Source organism: Symphodus melops (genome assembly GCF_947650265.1).
Source record: "Symphodus melops genome assembly, chromosome: 3".
Lineage (NCBI taxonomy): Eukaryota > Metazoa > Chordata > Actinopteri > Labriformes > Labridae > Symphodus > Symphodus melops.
Genome location: NC_136693.1, coordinates 13,678,630 through 13,693,066, shown reverse-complemented (window position 1 = coordinate 13,693,066; position 14,437 = coordinate 13,678,630). Strand labels below are relative to the sequence as shown.

Here is a 14,437-nt window from a genome sequence, read left to right as displayed (position 1 = left end):
GAGACACCCAAACAAAAGTGGGAGGAAGATTTGGTAAAAGATGAAGAGAAAGCGGTAGAGGGAAGAAAAAAAACGAAGACAAAGAAGAAGCCTTGGACAAAGACAAAGAAGCAGTTAAAATAAGTGTTAGGTTGACATAAACGTATCACATGTGCTGCACCATCTGCACGGACTCTTTCTTCCTTTTTGCAGACTGCATATGCATATATCGTTATATAATTTGGAAACGTGCATGAAGAATATAAACAAACATTGAAGACTTTTAAACTAAACATTTGAAGAACAGTTAGCACAAGCCTGGATAACAGGAGTGTAAGAAGGCTTATTTATTCTTCTTCTTTTATAAGGAAATATGGCCTTTACAAGACTTACACTTTGGCTTAAATATCATTTAACTCGACAAAGAAATGCAGACAGCAGTCATTTGGATCTCTGCAGCTCGTTCTCACAGTCAAAAGAGCCATATGGAACAGGACTGTAGCCCAGTGCTGAATTAGATAGCACCACCATACACCTTTACAAACCCCAGTATCTGGCTGCTGCTGCACACAGTTTTGTTCTCTCTTGAAAAAGTGATGGTAAAAACAGTGGAGGTGCACCTTTGCTGGGGGACATGTTTTTGTTGAAAGTGAACGGAGAGAAATGGTTGATTTCAGTGGTATCAGTCCTGCAAGGCAACCGCAGGCGATTCATACAGTACCTGACACCCTACCTTAAACACACTGCAGCTTTTTCTTGTTTTATTTCTGCACCCTTTTCGCACCTGGATTCCATTCACTCGAGCACTCTCAACAAACACACAGCAGATAACGATACATACTCCATAATTCATTCAGCATTGAATTTCATTTCCTTTCCTCTTTTATTTTTTCCCCCCCAAACATACAGTATACACACACTGCTCACTCCCTCGCTCCGTACCACACAGACGTACAAAGTGCAAAAGTGCAAGCATGTATTGTTTACCTTCGAAGTGCGGAAGTCAAATATAAAACAACTCAAATACACACACTAAACACACAAACACGCTCTGGAATAAAATATTGAGAAGTGTCACAGACACCTGGTCAAACGCTGCTATGATTCCCAAAGGAACCACCCTGAATAACTACTTCCTGCGTGGGACGAAAAGAAATGGAGGCAGCAGGATGTGAACATCTGATGTCTGCTCCTCGCAGAGGTGGAGCTGGAGATGGGACGGAGCAGGAAGTGGTTAAACCCAGAAGCCAGCAACCTTTTATCACACTGGAGGGAGACAGGGCGCTGAGAGGAGCAGAATGGTAAATATTTCAACATGATAGGTGACATAAACAAAAAGGTTTACTCTCATTCCCACTTTTTAAGTTGCAAAATTTCAGGGCTGGTAATTCATAACAGCAGTCGTGGCTGACACGCTAATACGGCACTGAAGAATAGACCTGTGGAAACTCAACACAGAGGAATACATCTCCCACATATCTCGCTCTGTTTGCTCTAAAACTCAGTAGTCCTGATCACGAAAGCATTTTGGTTATTTTATGAACATCCAGGAAATCACTTATCCAATCGAGAGTGTCTGAAAAAATGCGGCACTTAACAAGCGTTTGGTGAAAGTGAAGGGGAGAGTTATGAATCCGTGAAGGCTTCTACTAAGTCATCTTTGTGTTTGTTCACTTCATTATATCTCTTCCTCCTTTGATTGTTAGGTTATTCCCTTGAAATTCTTAAACTTCTCTAACATTTTTTTTTTTAGTTTTTTTTTTACTAATGAATCCCTTCTCTGTCTCCAAACTCAGGGCCCCTACCGTGTCAGAGACACAGCACTCGGCCTTTGCTCAGTGTCAGAGAGCAGTCTGTCAGAGCGCCTGTGAAAGCCAGATAACCCTTTGATGGAGAGTAGCTGTGGTTATTGTTGTCTCTACCCTCCACCTTTCCCTCCAACACATATGAAGATTTATTGAAGGAGAGGGCTGAACAGCGGGAGCTCGCACTAACATGGCAGGCCACGGTGGCAACAGGAAAGGAGGCAGGAAGAACAGAGGCAGGAGGTAGATGCACCAGGGGGTGATCGGGACTCCTCTGACCCGCCTGTGGAGGGCACAACGCTCGGGTAGAGCCGGCAGTGATTATGTGGCTGTCGAGGAGGACAAATAATCACGGGACAGCTCTTTCTCCGCGTCTTTCTCTCTCACTCTCTCTCTCTCTCTCTTACAAAAGGACAAGCAAATTTGACAAAAGAAAGCCGAAAAAAAGAGGCAACTCGAAAATCATAAAGAAAAAAAAAACACTTTACAACAATACTGTCGAGTAAGAAAAGGCGCTTCACTGAAGTCAGAACGAAAGTAAATGCTAAACCCTAGAAAGCTTTGAGTGATAAAAAAAAAATAAAAAATGTATGTACAATGAAAAAACCCATCCAGCAGTAAAGGCCATATTACAGTGGAGAACATGGAGAAGAGGTGTGTTCTTGAAAGAAGGACTCTTTTTTCGTTTCAAGGCCTCCAGATGTGAAATTTAAAAAAGTACTCCTCGTGAATATCGCTACTTTTCAGTGTGAAGATATAACGACAGTGATGTGTTTACACGTGAACATGTGCACAATTTGAGCGTAGTGAATATGATCTGGTATAGGTCTTCCTATAGTATGCCATAAGTGCATGTTGATTATTGCTTTAAATTACACATAGTGCATTACAACAGGAAAAAAACCTCAGTGAGGAAAAAGAAGTGAAAGGACAGACAGAGGGATGAGATACAGACACAAGGAACAGGAAGAGAAAACGCTTCTCAGCAACTCATAGTGCCCTCTTCTGCTCGAAACATGTAAGATGCAGGTAGTTTTTTCTTTTGATCATTAAAAAATACAAGTGTAAAGCAGCTGATACAGTTCTTTGTAAAAGATGACAGTTATACCCTTTGTTCCATGCATTATTAGAAGTGGGGGTATCAGTCTGTCTATCGCATTCACAAACCTCCATCATCTTCCCCATCACGCCCCTAAATGAAGGTTTCCAGACGCAGAAACAGGTGCTCTATGTGCTATGGACTTATCAGCGTTAACGTTCCAAACGAAAGCACAGAGACAACGCATGACATGCAGGTCAACACGTTGGAATAAAACCATTGCACACGACAACAAAACAAGCGCTTGGACAGCCGGTATATTTCCAGTAAGGAAAATCGTTGTGCCTCACTTCAAAATCAGCAACAATGAAAAGTAAGGAGCATGTCTGTGCAGCGTAAAGCCTGAGCTGTGACACGAACCCCACTGAATCAAAACCTGCCCGACCACGTTACATGCTTATAAGATCCATGTCTGTCTACCTATCCACCCATCTACAGCTCCCTGGTTCAATATATATACAGTATATACAGTATATACAGTATGTATAGATTGGTACTTGGTTGCTTCTTGTTTGATGTTTTACAGTTTGATTGGAGGAGGATGTTTTATACTTAAGTGTTTAATAATATTCTCTACATCATGAAGAGGATTTCTCTTGTGTTTCTTAGTTATCATGAATGATAATAAATCAATTTGTATGTGTCGTGTGTGTGTGTGTGTGTGTGTGTGTACAAGAAACAACATATATCAGCTCTTGCAGAGAATGTATATACTGTGAGTAAGTGGGGTCTTCTTCCCTGAAATGTTAAATGTGCATACAGGAGAAGCTGATGGCGGGCAGACATCTGTGAGGCTGTGAAATGATGACCCATTTTTAAACCCATATTTGATTACCTGGTTTTATTAAAATTGGATCCAAAGAGACCCGTTCCCCATTTGAATTTAATGAAGGCTGTGTGGCTGACAGGAGGCTTTTGATTTATACACTGTTATTAAAACCGACAAGAGAGCCAGCCAGGTAAGCAGGCAGAGAGAGGCAGAGAGAGAGAGGCAGAGAGAGGGAGAGAGAGAGAGAGGCAGAGAGAGAGAGCGAGAGAGAGAGAGAGAGAGAGCAGGACCCAGAATTCTGGCCCTGCACCCGGCACAGATCCCCCCCCCCCCCCCTCCACCGTGAGGAGTGCAGGCGCAGAGAACAGCCAAGGACACATGCTGTGTGGCACCCCTCTCTCACATCCCTCTTCCTCCTCTGATACCTCCTCCATTATTCATTTTAAAATACAGACTGATACAAAAGATGAATAATAAATGCAGTCAACACAAAACAAAAGCTGGCAGACCAGACCAAGACTGTCAAGGTGGTCACTTGATAGAAATGAAAATGTATTACATTGTATTCGTCTTAATAATGAGGTTTATTTAAGTCATGAACAAATTAAAATAGCAGCACTTATTCTGAATATAATGGATTCTGCTTTTGAAATCTCACACCTTTTATCCAAATGATGTTACATCTACTGAAGGATGTTAAAATGCCTACGCTGTTTATTAACAACAATACATTAACAAAAAAAATAAAACTCTAAAAACTCTATATTCTCAACACAAAAATATGTCTCCTCCTGTATGTGGAAGAGAAATGAAACCCTCAGTGTCTTTGGAGTATTTCCTCTTTGAAACTTCAAAGCCAAAGTAGCTGTCTAAAGCACATCAACACACTTACTGTAGGAGATCCTCTCACTCACAGTCCTGGGCTAGGTTTCTACAATTCACAAGCATTCACCCCAGCTGAGGAACTGTCCAGAGCCGTATACGTCATAGACAGAGGCAAAATTAAATTCAATAAGGCTTTCAAGCTCTCTATGATTTTTCTTGAAGGGTTCAAAGATGAACATGTGGAAGCACAAAGAAAAGCTTTCAATCTCCAACTTCAGTGTTTGAAGGCGACTTTAAGGTTTTTCCTGGAGTTCAACAACCAGTGAAAAGTTTAAACTACGCACATGCAGTGAATATAAAAGGACTCTACATGGACAGTCAAACATTACTATACCCCCCCCCGCCCCCCCCCCCAAAAAAAAGATACACTTAAACATGAAACTGTCACACAAAACTGTAGAGAAACAACTCTAGAAAAGCTCTGATTTCACAAAGCGTGCCTCTTTAAAGCTGATGAGAAAAGTGCCTTTGTCTTTAGATGTGTTTCTCATAAAAGATGTCAGTCATTTTTAGCATCTCCGACAGCCTGATTCAAAACGTCCTTGATGTTTGCTTAGTGATTAATATTAGGACGATTTGTCATGCAGTGTTTCACAATTAATATGGGCTCAACCCACTGAACGTCTGCCTGAATATGTCTTCTGAAAGAAAACGGGCGAGGATTGCATTTTGTTTTTAATGTTTTGCTCGAGCAGAGCACCGCTGTCATGCCTGCTTTTTTTTCCAGGATGTCAGACAAAAAGAGAGGAGAGATGGAGAGGGAGGGATCCTGGAGGATGGGAGGAGGAGGAGGATGAGAGGTGGGGGGGGGGGGGGGGGGGGGGAGAAGAGATGGAGGGGCTGCTGACATGCACTTGTCTCCAATCTCTTCGAATCCATTGCACAATTCATCTGCTTTGTCTCTACTGCCACGGCTGAGGACAATCAGACCAGACGCCCATTAGATTCCTCATACCCCCCCCCCCCCCCCCCCCATACACTACCCCCCCAATTTACCCCCTCTCTCTCCCCCAACACCTTTTTTTTCATGTGACATGCTGACTGAAGGAGAGGAGAGGCAATTCACAAGCCTCCCCAAATGGGGGAAATGTCAGGAAGGGAGCCCACATCAAAACCATGTTGTCATGGAGATACAGTATGGTCCAGAAATGACACACTACCACATAGGCACTCAGGATATACGATTCACACGCACACGCACACACACACACACACACACGCACGCACGTGCGCATGCACGCACAGGCTATTATGCACACACTGATAAATACATTTGTCTTGGGGATTTTTTGGCCAAACAAAACAATATCTAGAATTCAACGGGGCAGGAAAGAAGGCTTTTGTTTGTCTCCAGGTTTATCTGTTTTAATTGTTTGTCTACATTTAATTTCCTTCCTCAAATGAATTTGTTTCCCTGAACAAGAAAGAGAATCACTAACAAAAATGTTGAAATGTTTGCTTTGGCCAACAACCATATTGCATTCTTTTTTTTTCGAGATGGAGTTTTATGAGAATATATTTAGATCAATAAAAAAACAACACCATGTTTACAATTTACAAGAAAAACATTTATATATTCAAAAGGTAAGTGATTATGTAAATCCTTTTTTTTAACAAGAAGTGGTAATACAATATGTCTTATTGTTATTATTGTATTCATGGAAAACTGGTATTTCTGTTAAAAGTCAATCCTTGTCATTAAGCACCATTGTATCAGGATATTCAATACCGGTTAAATCGACTCATGCTTTGCACAAATGTGGAAACTTCCGCTTCAAGGAAATTCTACAGCGAGGTCACGTGACCACCGTGCCCATCCACAGTAGCCATTCCTGAGCTGATAGTGTTATCAGACAAACGGCGTCCCTGGAACACTTGGCATTTCGATGATCTCCTCTTACGAAAAAAAAAAAAAAAAAAAAAAAGGCAGAAAGAAGAGTGAAGGGAGGGAAAAGATAACAAAAAAAAGTGCTCTTTCACCTCCCTTGTTTAGGAGGCTGCCAGCACTGAAAGCAGAACTAAACCGGCTCTGCCATAGTGCATGAGGATCTTGCATCCCAACAGTCATATTTTCCAACACTACGCGGCCTTGCAGGGGTCACATTATTGAAGTTAGTCTGCTCTGCACTACATTAAAAAAAGAAGAGATTGAGGGATACTAATGGTAAACGTGGCATAGTTACTGCTGTAAAACCCCTTCTATGCCCTCCCTTTTTTCTTTGTTTGGCCAGAGGAGCAGAAGGCTTAGGGATAAAGGTACTGCTCAAATCATGAGACAGGGATAAAGGCAGAGAGAGATAGCGAGCTCTGACCCAACGACAGAGCAGTGGATAATTAAAACACCCAGGGCCCCCAAACTGCCCTCATCCATCTCTCCCTTCTTTTTCTCTCCTTCTTTTCCCTCCTCGCACAGAACAAGCCTCTCCCTCCTCCTCCCCAGAAACACACACACACACACACACACACACATTCTAACATTCTCAGATAACAAAAAAAAAGGCGACATAAATGAAGATTGAGACAATGTTGGATTTCTAGCGCTGAAATCCACCATTGACGCGTCCTCTGGGTGAAATCTAGAGAAGGAGAAGCACACGCATCGCTCCCACTGGCTCTGTGCGATCTGTTTATTTTTCATTTGTACAATTCTGAGGATCATGAATGAGTCCTGTTTTTATCTGATTACTTCCAGACAGTCTGCCTCCACTGCCTCATAAAAACACAAAAGAGAGGACCCATGTAGTGCTTTTAATTTAACAAACGTCTCAGTGCTTTTACTGATATTTCATATAACATCCATTCCTGTATTAGTATTGGTACAGTTCTGGCTTATAATAAATATAGACTGAGTATGTTCATATTTACAGGCTGTTGTATATGGCTCTGCTTTCTACTAGAATAAATTCCTTCTGTCTGGACAAACATCAATTAAAGATGAACTGAGATGAACATTTTGCAGAACATATAAGAAAGGCATGCATGTCAGAGAGAAGATCAGAGAGCGTCTCCTCACCACCGTGAAGAAAAGAAAAGAAAGACAGCCATGTCTGTATATTATCTACGTATGGAACATCCAAGCAAGGGACAGTGTGTGTGTGTGTGTGTGTGTGTGTGTGTGTGTGTGTGTGTGTGTATGTGTGTGTGTGTGTGTAGGTGTGTGTGTGTGTGTGTGTGTGTGTGTGTGTGTGTGTGTGTGTGTGTGTGTGTGCGTGTGTGTGTGTGTTTATGTCAGGTGATCACAATGTTCCAGCCATGAATTGCAGCTGCTGGCCATGCTCTCAGGCAGGCCACACTGCCCTCTCTTGGTGGCTCCAAAAATTGCTTCTGGAGGACGACACAACAATCAGATGATCCAGTTCATTATTTTATTTTGTGTGTCTGTATGTGTGTGTCTGTATGTGTGTGTGTGTGTGTGTGTGTGCAATTAAACACGCAAAAAACATCTGGATCACAGTAAAAGTCGCATGCTATATTCTTAATGATTTATTCCTCCAAATGTTTCTGTTTTTTTTTCCTTACGTTTGATGAAGTGTGACCGACTGGACGGCCCACTTAAAACAGAGCCATGCCCCATATGTCATCGTGGTCGTTGACCTCACACAGCATCCTATGAGCAGCTTGTGTGTGAGTGAGGAAGTGCGAAAGCAGCGCTATGACTGGGGAATAGCAGCTCAAAAGGACCACCACACGCTGGCCAGACTGAAATCATTACCGACGAGCCCTTTGATTTCCACATGCAAAAACCTCAGGTTGAAGACCAATATGTTCTTCCCCCAGGAGTACGGTTTCTGCTGCTGTGTTCATGTGGTATGGCTGTCTGACAGCGCAGCACCGATTCAGGGAGAAAAGAGGGCAAAGTGCCAGCACTGATGAATTTTGAATGTGTTAGAGATGATTTATTAGAGCACTTAAAAGATCTGTGGGATGTCCTTCACACCCGGCTCGCCCTCTAATAGACCCCAGAGTGAAATGACACTGTCTTCACTTGCCATGCCACTGTTAAAAAAAAAGTCAGGGATTTCGACATGACATGTTATACAATCTATTAAATATACTCGAAGAATAGTGGCTACTGCATTTGCTTGGAGTGAGAGTACAGTCAGTGTGGTCGGTATCTGCTTTCTGCATGATTAAGATTTTGTTGGGCTGCAGCTAAAGAGGCCAGTAGAGGGGTCAGGGGCGTGAGAAAAAAATCACCTGCTGCTCACTGACCCACTTGGTCAGCTGCAGGGTCTATGTGGCTCCCTCACCGTCTGAATGTGTGTGTGTTTGTGTGTACAAGTAGGCTTTATTGGTTACTGTTTTCCAGACTCTGACAGGGAAAGTGTCGGTCAAAATTGAACAACATAAATACTTAGACATTTTTTCCCATCTGAACATGGAACCCTGCTGTCGACTTGTACTTTTAAAACATACTTTTTTTTCTATGACTTATGTTTCAGACTTACGCAACGCAATCTTATGTAAGTGTATCTTCTTGTTCAGCCCCACTATGGTCTGGTCTGGTCATGTAATGTTCTACTGACATGTTTCCAACAAACGAGATGTTAACCCATTATATATGGAATCGTTAGGCTAAGTCTGGTTCTAACATATTTTACATTACAGGGCGACACAGTGCAGCAAATGTCCTTTTCAAATTGTACTAACAGCAGCTTTCAAAATCTGCGACTGTAATTCTTGATTTATTCCAGTACAATATTTCATTTCCTATATGAAGTAAAAAAGCAGAGATACCAGAGCGACTGGTATGATAGTTTGCGTTCAATAGAAGAAAGAAATCCTCTGCCCAAACAAATTTCAAAATGTGTGCAGAGATCGAACAAGTGTAGGAAATAAACACACACACACACACACACACACACACACACACACAAACACATCTATATGTACGTTTTCTGTGCCATTTCTAGAGACACTAGTGAACTATTTGTACCTCAAAGTGGTGTGTGATGAAAACTCATTGGCATGTAGCACCCATCATCACGCGCAGAGTGCAGCTAGCAGTGCTGCTCCCTGCACACCTGAGCCTAACGGAGAGGGTTAAAGTCAGCGACAACGGATCTAGCAGCTTTAGTCCCCAGAACAGCCAGCTTACACAGATAAGTGGGCCAGGCTGGATAAGCCTCACTGAAGTATTCTATTACTGTGCCAATTACTCCTGGGTAAATAATATGGGGATGTAGAGGAAGCTACCGACAGGATGTGGAATGTGTGCAGGCAGTCTGAAAAATCGTAGTTTTCCTACATTTCTAAATTTAAAAAAAAACCAACAAAAACAACTTGCCCAGTTGTTAAAGCGAACCACGGTGAAACAGAGAGGGATTTTTTTTTCTTTTTTTCTCAGCAATAAAAACCGTAGCTTTATCGTATATTGATGATGTTTGCCCCATGACATTCAGAAGGTGACCCCGGTCGTCAAGTGTTTCTCCACCTCGTACAGAGCAGCCGAGTCCACAGTAGCCAGGCCTCGGCGAGGCCCTCGCTGGCTGCTCTCCAGTGGGGCCTGAGCAGCCTCTCACAGCAGACACCTACAAACTGGGCTCTCTAATAGGGACAAATTGGCAATGTCTGTGCGGGCCGGTGCTGTGTGCTAGGAGCTGTGAATTGATAGTGATGCCTAATGATCCCCCTGGGTAGATCAATACCAATAATCCTCTTTCCCGCCTATCCTCCTCATTGACTATAGAGAACCTGGAGGAGCTGCTGGAAAACTGCAGCCCAGAGTGACAAGGCCACAAGTTCAAGGCAAGGATACCAACTCTCACACAAGCACACACACTTTCAATTTCCAAACACGCAGAAGAGAACTCAAACAGAGGATAACAGAGATATTTTTTCACCTTTTTCCTGACAGAAACACAATATTCAAACCGAGCTGAGGATTACTGTTGCACAGCAAGCACACACCCTCAGACAGTCAAATAAATGCTACGCCACACTACCGATTCTCACACACTATAACAATCCCCACAAACTGCATGAATCAAATCAAAGCCAATTTATTCTAATGTACCAGGTGATCAATATTTACTTCCCTTTATGCATTTATTATCTTGTATTGTGTTTCATCTGCCAGTGGGGTCTACTTTTTATCAATTAATCGTAAAGCGCTGAAGCAAAAAGCTCTGAAAACTTCAATTGAGAATGAAGCAAAGCTGCTCAGCTACAAAATTAAACAACATATTCAATATTAACAACCACACGCTTGATCATCACTCACAGTTTATAGCACTGTGGCATAGCTGGGCACAAATAAAAATGATAATTAAATTCCTCATGCAAATAAGTTTTCTTACAATTAAATATCATTTTTTTATTTTTGATGAACCAAACACCACATTCGTCCTTAGTTTGTTCTCAAAATGTACTTTTTTTTTCTTTTCAAAAAGGAGAAGCAAGCAGTGAAGTTCAGGTTATGTTCAGCAGTGCAGGGGTGAGGTGAAGCATGCAGTCCCGATGGACCTCAGTGCGTGTGTATGTGCGCCTGCGTGTGTGTGTGTGTGTGTGTGTGTGTGTGTGTGTGTGTGTGTTTAAGCTCTGCAGTCATAAAGCCTCACATCAGCCACTTGCACCCCGTGGTCGGCAGCTGATTACTCCCACCAAACACATCCATACACTTTATCCCAGCTGTCACAGTGCATACTCATTACCCCCTGCACCAGCCAGCTGACTCCACGCGGCCACACCCGCCTGGACACAGCTCCGGGGCCATGCCGAAGACGGCTAGAAATCACAAACTAAGCAGCCGGATTTTGAATTTTCCTCTGTTTTTTACAAATTCAGAAGAAAATGTTGCTGCTTCTGTGATGCAAAATGTAAAACTAATAACAAAACTAAATATAGTTGGGGGTTTTTGCCTTAAATATATGATATATCTTAAGATCTATATCAGGCTTGTGTAATCTTAAATAATAGTTCATTGAAAATGTCTGTATATAAATCTATAAAAAGATCAAAAAAAGATCCCACTGATGCATCCTGTTGTCTTTATTAACTATTGATTTTTGTGTCAATCATGTCAATTCTTACCCCTCCAGAATGAACCAAATCAGGACCAAATAGAGGAGACAAGCTTGAGGCGAGCAAATGTGAATCTGTGTAGTAACATCTCAAATCAATAAGAGAAGGAAGGTAGTGTGAAGAACGCAAACTTTAGGACATCTATCTCCTCAGTAAGACCCTTGTCTTCTATGAAGCAGCTATCCCAAATGTTACACATGACCTAGGTCTGTGTGTGTGTCAGTGTAGGGGGGGTTCTCTCATTGCTGTGGTGGGAGATGACAAGAGTGTCACACTCCAGCTCCTGTCACACAGTAGGTGTTTCTCCATGGAGACCCAGGTGTCGTGTCTCAGATCTTTTCGGCTTCATAAAAACACTGCTTTAGCCAGTGCATCAATCGATGATATACTCGGCACGCTTTTACTGCCGCTACACACAGCCACTTTAGTGCTCTGTGTCAAAGGCCACGACAATTTAGATCAAAGCTGAGGGAAACATATCATCTACGGTATATGGTTTTTATTTCAAGCAAAATATTTCCCTGAAAAAAAAAAAAAAAAGAGTTTCTAACAGACAAAGTATTGTCATACCATGATGAAAGAAAAGTAGAGATAAAGAGAAAATCAGCAAGAAAGGATCTGAAGATTCAGTATTCACCTCACCTGTGTGAGCATATAACCCAAAACATGTGAACACCTATTGTGTTTTGTTTTTCTTACACTATTTTTAAAACTTTACAAAACACACAGCTTCTGCTACAGCGTCCAGCTCACAGTGTTCTCTTATCAATACGAAATGATGGCTTTGACAATTCTGTAAAAGCTACAAGAATCATGTCACTTACACCTTTTTTTTTTGAAAAGTTGAGAAAACTTGAGACTGAGAACTGAGTCGATTTTCTCACAAACAAAATCAAATGAAACTTGGCGCTCAGTTTGCATTCATTGATTAGATTTCTACGGTTAAGTACGTTTCCAGCTTTCAGAGTCTGCAACTATCAGTCACAACAAGTTTACATGCAACTAAAATATGTGAATAACATTAAGCTCATGACGAACACATTGGTAGTTTTGTAATCAAATCAAGTCGGAAAGGTTATTTCAATCAGTGTTCCTGTGATGTTTAAAAAAAAAAAAAAAAAAACTTGACAGAAGTCATGCATGTCTCCTCCTTGCTTGTTCCTCTCTTACATTCCCCCTGTCCCTGCCACCCACCGAAGCAAAGTGCAGTGCTTAAACAGGAGCATTTAATTCATTACATCATTATGTCATCTCATACTAATCTGCACAGTGGCCTTCACTGCTTTGACATGCAAATGGATTAGAAAAACGTCTGGGGAGGTGCAGGGGGAGGAGGGAGGGGGCAAAACAGTAATCATCACGTCTTGTCAATGGGGTGAAAATATGCCCTGAAGCCGCGCTTGCATTTTTTTTCTCTCTCCTTTCTCTTTAACTGCATTTATCTATCTGTTTTTTTTTTTTCCTTCTCCCCTCCTCGGCTCTCCTCTTCTCCTTCTCCATCTTTGTCAGTGAATGCCCCAAACAAAGCAGCGGCAAGATCACACCAAACCCTGGCAATCTGTTGAGGATCAGGCTCCCTACGGAGAACATATAAACAATAAAGCGTGTGGCGCACACTCATGTCGAGCCCCCTCCCATTTACACATGCCCCCTCATCTGCATATTCACAAAAAGGCCCCTCTGGCTTTTCCCTCATCAGCAAAACCCCTCCCAGAGTCTCATCAGCACACGCCGGGTTGACTGCAGGAAAGGCAGGCAGGCTGGCAACGTGTGCCGGCTGGGACCACACACACACACACACACACACACACACACACACACACACGCCAACATGTTACACAAATACACACGAATACATAAAATCTTTTCTTTTCTTTTTTTTGTTTCTTGCACATATACAAATGCACAATGGCAGAGTAAACAGAGAAATCAGAAAGAGAGTTAGTGAGATCTGGTGATGTGAGCGCTGGCCATGCTCATCTAATTTCCACCCCCCCCCCCCCCCCCCCACCAACCCAACCCCCCCCCCCCCCTCCCCTCCTCCTCTCATCTTTCTCTCTCTCTCTCTCTCCTCTCATCATCAGGTACCTGGTGACGAGCGGCCCGTGATAATCCGCAGCCTCTAACCAATCAATCAGCAGCGCCGTAATCAGCAGCGTAGAGAGGGAGAGAAAGAGAGAGGAGAAAAAAAAAAAGCCCATAACTTACCCTGGGTCGCCTCCAGTCTGCTCAGCCAGAGTAGAGGTCTGGTCAGGGCTTGTTTGGCTGCAGCTGTGTGGACTAGTTCACCACAAATACTCACATTCTATCCTCAAACCTTTTCTTTTTTTCTTTTTTGTCTGAATTTATATTTTTCACTGCATCATAAACATGTTAGCAACATATAAAGCTCTCCCCCTCCCTTTTTCCTATTTCACTCTGACTCTCACTATACCTCTCTCTATTCCTTCCTCTCTCCCTTCTTGTCACTCTCTCTCCCTATTTCCCTCTCTCCTCCCTCAGTGTCTGCCTGTTGCAACAGTGTGGACATTTACACACACACACACAGCATAAAGTGAGGATATATATTGAGAAGCATGCATCTCTGTGCAGAAGATAGCAAAAGGCTCGCTGGTGTGATATCCAGTGGATCTGCTGGACCCTGTGTGTCTGTGTGTGGACTGGTTTGGGGGGGGTGGGGGGGTGGGGTGGGAGGGAGTTGAGAAAAGCAAGGGAGGGTCAAAGCTAAACGTTCTACAAAGAACAAGGGGACTGGATTGACTTTTTTTTTTCTTTGAATCAAACACATATTCCCTCCCTCTTCCTTCTTCCCTCTATTTATTGCCCCCCTCCCTCCTCCACTACATTTTACCCCCCATCCCATCCCCAAACCTCCCT

At 42.6% G+C, this 14,437-nt stretch overlaps 1 protein-coding gene across 1 annotated transcript in view; it reads right to left on the bottom strand.

Moving 5' to 3' along the window:
- Positions 1-14,155, bottom strand: part of zfhx3b (zinc finger homeobox 3b) — a 272,318-nt gene extending 258,163 nt beyond the window's left edge. Inside the window, exon 1 of the mRNA XM_079340133.1 lies at positions 13,769-14,155. The gene's annotated coding sequence lies outside the window, so the exon portion shown is untranslated. The remainder of the gene's footprint in view (positions 1-13,768) is intronic.
- Positions 14,156-14,437: the final 282 nt, after the last annotated feature.